Source organism: Parasteatoda tepidariorum, chromosome 5 (genome assembly GCF_043381705.1).
Source record: "Parasteatoda tepidariorum isolate YZ-2023 chromosome 5, CAS_Ptep_4.0, whole genome shotgun sequence".
Classification (NCBI taxonomy): domain Eukaryota; kingdom Metazoa; phylum Arthropoda; class Arachnida; order Araneae; family Theridiidae; genus Parasteatoda; species Parasteatoda tepidariorum.
The window spans coordinates 23,804,554-23,814,070 of record NC_092208.1 but is presented as its reverse complement, the minus strand read 5'-3'; the positions used below and the strand labels follow the sequence as shown (position 1 = coordinate 23,814,070).

Sequence of the window (9,517 nt, the reverse complement as noted above, 5' to 3'; positions counted from 1 at the left end):
TTTCATTTATCAGTCAAACGCACCGGATATATTTTATAATGTTAATTTTTAATATATTTTGGCACAAATATGCGTAGCTGATTGCTTTTTGTTTTTCATTGTATTTACTTTTCTTTACAAGAACAATGCAATTTTACAGCTGTCAAAATCTAGCAATATTTTTCAATTCAACGAAGTTTCTAAAAAGTTAGAAATTTAGATACACATATTTTTAAAAAGTCTTTATGAGCAAGTAAAGGAAATTTTTTTTTAATTCTCTTTATATATTTGCATTTGTTAAACATTACATTTAAAAGGAAAAATCTGTCAAAATTTCTAAATTAAATGAGAGGGTCTGTTTTTAACCATAGCTCCCGATAATAATAATAAAAAGTCTAAAATCAATCTGTTAAAGTAGAAGAAAAGCAATACAACATTTTTTCTTTGTGATTATATTGTTCTATAGAAATTTTTTAATAACTTTTTTTCTTTTTTTTGCATTTCGATGCAGATCATTGTATATCATCTTTATTCGTATCTTATATATGTCTAGATTAATCAACACAAATGAAATTTTTGAGTCAAACGCACGGAGAATATTTTTCCATTTTAATTTTTCATATTATTGCGTGCAAATATGCGGAGCTAATTATTTTATGATGACACTCCTTTAGAATATTAGGTTCTAAAGGCTTAGTTTTTGTGGTGCAAATTTATGAAATTAATTTCTAAAATGTGCTTTGTGCTGTCAAAGTTTTAATGTTGTACCTTTAGGAATAAATTAAAATCCGACGGCGCAAGGTAAGGTGAGTATGGCGGGCGGGTCAATATCTCCTACCCTCCGCACAATTCATAAATTTGTTTCAGGACTTAGCCTTCCTATAAGTCGGTATATCAAAAATACCTGATTTTTAACTTAAAAAAACACCTTTGGTTTTCACGAACTTCAATTACGCTTGGTTAACATCGCAAATGTTTTGGTAGCAAACTGTCTTGTTACTGTTCTTGTGAAATTAAAAAAGCATACATTGCTAATTATTGGGCTTTGGCTGCCAACTGCCCCATAATTTTCAATAGAAAAAAATTGTAAGCCTCCAACTTTAATACATTTTTGGTTCATCTTTGAGGTACACAATAATCTGATAAATGAAATACGAATTTCGAAATGCTTAAAAAAAAAAGCATTTTAGATCACAATTTTAAAAATAACATGAAGAACTATTATGCACATTGTTTTTTTCTGAAAAAAAATATTTTAAAAGAAAATGATTAGTTTTATTTTTAATTGTAAACATTGCTGAGCATTAAAGTATGAATATTTTATACACAGAATAAATAAAAAATTTAAAATTTTATAAAAATTGTTTAGAAGAATTGTAGTAATTATACGTATTTTTTGAAAAAAAAATTTGAACAGTAAAGTATGAATATTTCATATTCAAAATAAATTATGATTTGCTAAATCTATTGTGTAATATTTTCAGATTAATTCAACATTAAAAATATTTGTTTTTTAAACTCTTGAAATTTTTTAAAAGTCAACAAAAAAAAGAAATAATTTTTTTTATACTTATCAAATGATATCTACAAACAAATTCAAAATAATGCATGTCTTTTAAAAATACTTCAAAAATGTGCTCTGGTTCCCTCTATTAGCAGGGCACAGCAGCCTTAAATAACTATTGCGTTATAACATTAAAATATAACTGTCCATACCATACATATTATATTTAGTTGATTCTTTATCGTTTGAAAAAGCTTTGTCTATATTAATGTCTTTGTAGATTGAGTGCTAATTCCTTAATTTCTCTGGTTAGATCACTTGGACTCGTTTGATTTCTGAGAGAAGGAAAAAAAATAAAAATAAACATCTAGAAATCGAGTGCTTGTTTTTATTCGAGTTGGGGAGGGGATGCTGAATAAAGGAACATATCATGTCATTTTGGGTCGTTGACCTAAGATTAGGTGAAATTCTTCTCAATTCTAAACAACTTTCTGAAAGAAAACAAACTACACCTTTATGGAATCCTGTTTTTGTTCCTTCAGGTGTCGTTCATTAGTCTTGTAAAAAAAAATGTGGATTAAACTTACCCTGTCACGAGAATATGTCCCGGATGATAGTGCAAATGAATAGAAATGGAAAGTACCTCCTCAAATTAAAGCGTCGCGTCCTTGCTAGACTTTTTTTTTGTATACATATTCTTACCCTCTTCCCAAACCGGATTTCGACAGCTGCTTTGATTATTTGCTACCTATCTTGACCATTTAACAAAAAAATTCTTATTATTCTCTTCGTTACTTTTATGTTTAGAACTCAGAAAAAGTTCTCTTTTCTGTTTTTATTTATTTATTTTTTGACTGAATGCTGCAAAATTTTTATTAGTTAGCATTAAGGTTATTTTCCCTTAATATTGAACACTAAGAAAACTCAAAATATTTTAATACCTGTTAAATAGACATAGAGAAAATGTTAAATATTTTGGAAAATCTTGTTTCAGACAATATTAAAATAAGGAAAACTCTTACTTTTTCAATCAATAAAATATGGGAAAACATACTGTTTAATCAATGTTAAAATATTGGAAAACTTACTGTTTCAATCGGTATTAAAATATAGAAAATACTTATTGTTTCATTCAGTCTTAAAATAAAGGAAAATACTTACTGTTTTGATCAATGTTAAGAAAATTGAAAAACTGTTACTGTTTCATTCAATGTTAAATTATAGTAAAATTTACTGCTTCATTCAATGTTAAAATATAAGAAAACTTTTATTGTGTCATTCAATGTTAAAATATGAGAAAACTCTTTTTGCTTTAATGACTGTTAAAATTTAGAAGAACCTCTTATTGTTTTATTCAATATTAAAATATAGGAAAACTCTCACTGTTTCATTCATTGTCAAAAACTAGGAAAGCTCTTGCTGTTTCATTCAATGTTAAATTATAGGAAAACTCTCACTGTTTCAGTAGCAGAATTTCGTGAAAATCGTTTAATATGATAATATACTTATTATTGGTTTATACAAAACGTACAAACAACAATTGTTAATATACCAAATGTAACAATATTCTGATTACAAACGTTATAACTGTGATGTTCACCATTATCTGTTACCACTTGGAAGAGTGAAATCACATGTTCAGTGGTTCAAAGCAGCAAAGTAGTATACACGGGGAAATGTTGCGTTCATGGTGTGCTATGCTATCTTTTGCACATGTGGCGGAATCACGTGATGTTATATCCATGAAGTATCCTCAAAATTATAATACTATTCAAATTAGAAATTATTTTTTCATTACTATCAATATTTAATCAAATTAACTTTTCAGCACCTTGGGTTTTCATTTGAGGACAGTTGTTTTTCCTCAAAAGAATAAAAACTGGTATCACCATTTTTTATTCTTTTTCACATTATTGCATTTCTTTTTCACATCATTTCATTTCTTTTTCACATTATTTCATTATTAGCTTTAATCTTGAAAAAACAAAATATACTTGCCCACTATAAAATATCAGTAGTATATAGCTCCTAAATTGTATCCTTCATCATAGAATTGTAACTTTTTTTAAAATCTAAAGTGGTAGCTAATGTGATAAAATGTCATCTTTATCTAAATTTTTGCGTACCACCATTTTTTACATAACAGTATTTTTTTTTAACCTCATATCAATGTAAATGCCGGAGGTTAATCTATTAAAACAAACAGTTAACTAATAATGTCATATTAAGCAAAGTTATCTAAATTTTGCACTATCCTGAATTTTGTGAGAAAAAAAAACTGAGAGTCAAATATTGTTGAAAATATTTTTTTAAAAAAATCTTTAGCTTTAAAAATGTTAAATGATGAAAAAATTTATAGAAACAGTATAATAAAATATTTTATTCCTTCAAATTGTATCTATGATCATTGTGTTTTATCATGAAAGGTAATTATTTATAAGTAAAAGAAAAAAATCTGGTCAACTAAACGTGACGCGAAATGTGAATTTAATTTTACTGGACCTCAGAATTTTTTAATGGAAAATTATTTTACTGGAGCTACTCATAAAAAAAAGATAAACTTGAACCAACTAAACAAAACGTTTATTATAAGAAATCTTTTCATCTATTTCGTTACTAAGATAGTTACTTACTAAGCTTAATTTGCTACTTAATTTCTTAATTACTTGCTAAGTTACTTTGCTAAATTACTTGCTAAGCTTCATTACTTACTTGAGCTTAATTCGCTACTAAGCTTATTATTTCGTTACTAAGCTAGAAAATTTCTACTATACATTTTTATGAAAAAGTAGCTTCTAATTTCTGGGATGTAATTGGAAAGCAAAAGTTTGCAACGGAATGTTTATTATAAGGAAAATTCCCCTTATTTCATTATGCCTTTACAAATTTTTCATAAGTTTTTTCCCCGCAGTTTTAAATTTAGACACAAGGTCTTTAAGTATCGATAGCCTATATGTATTTAAGACTTCTTTTTAAACGCAAATTTTTTGAAACCAAAAATATTTGGGGTAAATGATATTTTGAAAACATAAAGTTTCATCTTAAAGTTTGTTTCTATCTATAATTAATTTTAAATGAGTGCAATGATGAACTGGTCTGAAACAAAATGGAAATCCTTACTAGTCCTATCTGTTATTAGTAAAAACTATTCAAATAATATCAAAACTATAGTAAATGTAATAAATAACCAATCGTTACGCATTAAAGTTTTTAAATTGATAAAGTTTAAAAAGTAGTTTTAGTACACAGTTTATAGGTGGAATTTTCTTCTAAATTTGAGATCTTGGGTGAAGTCAAGAAAAACGAAAGAGACTCTAACCACCATACCGGCTGGGTGGCAGCATGTCGTATATCAATGCTTTTTTTAAATCAAGATCAAATCAATTATTGCATCTATCATTTGCATCTTCACCTATAATTTTATTTTGCCCCTAATATAATTTATTCACCTATAATTCGCAGCTTCGAAAAATATTTGTAAATCATTTCTTAAGAAAGTTTATAATGCATCATCTATACTTTAATATTAAGCTGCTAAGTGAGAAAAAAATAGATTATCAGAAATCTAAGGAAAAATAAAGAAACACAGTTCAAAGATTTAAAAAACTATGCAATTCTCTTCAAATGATAATGATACATTCTAAATTCTTCAAACACCAATCTCACATATAACGAGACTTTAAATTCAGTAAATAGCTAACACTGTTACTCTAGACTAAAGTTCTGATGTATTCCTGTTGAGTATGGTCCAAATCATTGTTCTCAAGGTATTTGTTGCAGCAGACGTGATAGAGGGCGCAGCAACCCGTCTTGTGAGGCTTCGAAAAGAAACGGCATGTTTTTTTGCACAGGAGTTCGTCAATTTTCTTGAGCCACCCTTGACTGCTCACAATCTCGAACGCAGTGCTCATGAAAAGTAAGAGCGCAGTGAGTGCTGCAGCCTCTTTCATGCTATAAAAAGTAGACATGAAATAATAAAAATAATCATAAAAAAAACAATGTAATGAGCCCAAATAGAACTAATTAAAAGACAAACAATTGTTTTAATACCATAATTTAAGCCTGAAAGTTGATAAACCAACACCTTATTCTGTGTATTGGTATAGATGATTATCGTTGCTTATAGTGTTGAAATACCTGATAATACCTAATGGTTTTGATTTCTAAAAATCTTATAGCCATTTTAGCATGCATCTGGCCAACACCTTTTAGAAGAGAGAAGGCTTCAGCACTGATCACTTTAGTAGTCCGACGTAACGAACATAAACCGCGCAGTGGAGGCGAAATAAGAATGATGCCACTATGTTCGAGCTACTAAGCTGTGCAGTGGTGGTCAATACGAAAGATGTCTTTACGTTTTGACTACTAAATAATCAAATTTCTTGTTTATGGTAATCCGTGCTGAGGCCGTCCCTTTTCTTGGAGGTATAGATTTCATTTGAAATTAAGGTGAATAGCTGTGAAGAAAGAAATGCATCTAATATAGATCTTTGGAAGTCACTCATCATCACATTTTTATTCCTGCTTATTGTTACCTCTAACTTTTTTTCAGCTTGATTGATTTCAGTACAAATTATGGTTTATAACTCTTCAAAAGCTACATAAATTATTATTTAAAAATGGGTGGGCAATGAAGCAGAAAACAAAAGACATTACATGAATAATTCTATGTCTTTTTTTTTTATTTAATGAAAATAAAGTGAATATATAAAAATTTAGAATGCATTTGAAAACTTATTAAAGGGGTATATCTTTATAATTCAAAATGCTAAATTAGTCTAATTAAATTAAGGTTTTCAACCCGTGTCCCTTTTACGATTTTCCAATCCAGTGGCTTTCAATGATACTTCTCTCATTTCAACCATTTTTTTAAATATAGAAAAACATGATTTTTGAATTTGTTTTAGTTCCAGTAACAAATTTCAAAAGAAATGAAAGCTTGTATTACAATTTCGACCTACAACAACCAATAGGAAAATTTCCAAAAAAGAGAGCGAGTCATTAAAGACCGTTTGCATTGTGGTTTAGCGGTCCTTTTAAGCATTTTGACTGAATAACTGAAAAGCACTAAACCAGAAAACCCTTTAGAAGAGCTTTTTAATCATCATAAAAATCAGTTCAACATGGAATCATAAGCATCTCGACCTATAATTTGGCAAAATTCTGCTGTAAGGTGTGCAATTAAGGTGTTGAATTTAATCTTAAGTTAAAGCCTAAAATCGTGTAATCAAGGTTAAGATGTATGTTAATTCTGTCCTATTTAGCACCATATTACAGTTACAGCAAATATGACAGACATTGGTTCTGCATGCTCTAAACTCGTATCAGTGTAGAAAACCTAGACAGTCAAGGAAAGCAATGGAAGAATTACGAGAATATCCTTCAGTTTGTAATTTATTATTTATATATCATGCAATATGGTTCATCATCCTATTATCTCACTCCAATACGTTAGTTTTAAGACTCAAAATGTTTCACGGAGGAGGTGATATGCTGCAAATACTCTAACCAAGAGCATCAGATACATACTCTTCAGTCATTCAGTTTTGGAGATCTAGCTGGTCATTCAATTTTCTAAATATCTTCGGCTTCAATGCTTTCCCCGATCAATTAACAAAGTGTGGGCATGTGTTATGATCGGTAAAAATTAACTTAAGACTAAAAGTGCCTCTGAATAATCTTATATAGGGCTCTTATATCTTTGGCTCGTACTTCAGGAAAGTCTTTCTTTTACTTCAAATCAAAAGAAAGTGTATCTGAATTGGTGAAGGCAATCTCAAGCGTGAACACATGAGCAAGGGACATACGATCACAGCTGAATGTATATTTAGTCTGTACAATGTTTCTTGACGCGTTCACATTTGGAGAAAATCAGAAACTAGGTACGTCTTCCTTCAGGGAAGCACCTTGTCTTCTTTGAGTTGTAGGGCTGAGATCTTGGAGCTTAATGCAAGATTGTCCAGAAGCTCATTTGACTTTAGTTGATTTTCATGGAAGCTTGAAGCGAAAGATGTTCTGGGGATGGAGTGGCCAATCATATCTCCAGACTTGACTTGACTATCATAGATACTGTCTGGATGTTTATTTCAAAGCAATACAAAACGAAGAAATTTTAAACGAAAATACTCTGTAGTATTTTCGTATAAAAATTTTATTTGGTTCGGTTCATTATTTGTTGAGTTAACCACAAAGAATGTTCATAACTTTTAACAAGTGCACATTTAAAATCTTTAGGATAGTTTTCTCAAAAAAATTGTGTTCTTTTTTTTATCAATTTCAAGAAATTCAAACTACAATTTTGAAAACTGTTTTTAATATTGTTTTTAAAGAGGGGGCTCAATTGTGGACCAGGGGCAGACGTGGACAAATAGATTATTTCTGTTACACTTAAAAGTTTTCTATAAACTTTTACAGACTGACAAAACTGTGTTATATTTTTCAAGACAAGACACTAGAATGTTAAGCTACAAATTTAAAAACATGTTTTTTTATGGTTTAAAAGTAACTTCTTAATTTTTGCTTTATTGGCAGTTTTAAACTATGTTTATTGATCGTTTTTAACAATAGGAGGTATTAAGTTATGAATAAGTATATTTTACTACACACTTTTTTTATGACTTTTTTGATTAACAAACAATGAACTTATTAGAAGAAATGGACTAGTGGATACACAGGGACCTGTGGTGGGGCTAGTGCGGACAGATCTATATTATTACAGCTCCTGTGATTCTAAAAAAACTTTTATACTGATAGTAAATTCACGTTAAGGCTAGAAGAAATTTCTTTTTTCTAGATATCACTTTAACCTTTAAAAGTCTAATAGTCCTCAGTTTTCCTACTGATATATATTTTCTTAAGTTTTCTCAGTTTTCTACTGAAATATTATCCGTTTTCCCACTGATATATTTTCTTATAGGTTTAATAAATAGTGATTGTAATAAGTGTATTAAATTAGTCAAGTTTGTTTTTTATTCGTTACGTATAAGAATTACTTAATACAACACTCCGGTTAAGATCTCTGTGATAATAATATGGGTTAATTATTAACGTATCTCTAGTCGTTTAATAAATTAGACAAATTTAATAAAACATTTTCTATCTTTTCAATCTTTGTTTAGTAAAGCATTCCTAATACAGCTCATTGTGAACGGCGGGGTCATGGTGGTTAAGGCTTCACTATTTCATGACCTACAGTATGATTGTGGCAATGTGATCAGCACTACGTTCAAGCCACCTTTACCTCCCAGACAAGCTAGTACCTATCGATCTGAAGCTGGATGGGCTGTAAGTCTTCACTGGGGATCGAACCCCTGTTCTTCGTTATGTCAGCTCAGTTCCTTAAAATCAAGAGTACTTAGTTCCTGTAGGGGAGAGTGTGGTCAATTGTAACAGGGTACGATTGTAACAGAGCAAAAATTTCGAGTGTCGAGTTCTAGATTTGGTTCCTAGGTGGCGCGCAAGGTGTATTTAATAAATCTACATGTACACCCCTGCTGGCAACCATTTTTATGTACTTTAGAAAGAGTTACATCACAAAAGATATTTTCACGCTACTTAAGTACTTTTCTTGGTATTAGAATATTATATTGTAACAAAGTAATTTTGTTTAAACAAATAAAAATTATTAACTGAATATGTAAGTGGACACCTTAATTAACATTTAAAAGCAAAGATTATTTTTGTTAATTAACTAGCATTGTTTTTAACAAATGAAGCTGAAATGGCGTCTTGGGGACGATTGTAACAATAAGTAAAGGGACGATTGTAACAGCTGAAAATAAATAATCTTATGTTTACAAACCATTACTTAANTCAAATCAATACTTGTCCACACATAAACAACACATAAAAGAAAACATGTGTTTAAATTTAAGGGAGAGGCAGGGCCTGATTATCACCTAGGCCCAATAGGCATGGGCCTAGGGCCCACACTTTCTGGGGGGCCTCAAAAATTAGTAAAAAATACTTTTTCTAATTTTTGAGACACACAATATTACTTCTATTTAAAAAAAATACTGAAAGTAACAGTTTATC

General features: G+C 29.6%; 1 protein-coding gene across 1 annotated transcript in view; it reads right to left on the bottom strand.

The window, feature by feature from the left end:
* The window catches only part of LOC107451304 (uncharacterized), a 4,738-nt gene extending 2,523 nt beyond the window's left edge, over positions 1 to 2,215 (bottom strand). The window contains exon 1 of the mRNA XM_016067360.3: positions 2,071 to 2,215. The gene's annotated coding sequence lies outside the window, so the exon portion shown is untranslated. The remainder of the gene's footprint in view (positions 1 to 2,070) is intronic.
* Positions 2,216 to 9,517: the final 7,302 nt, after the last annotated feature.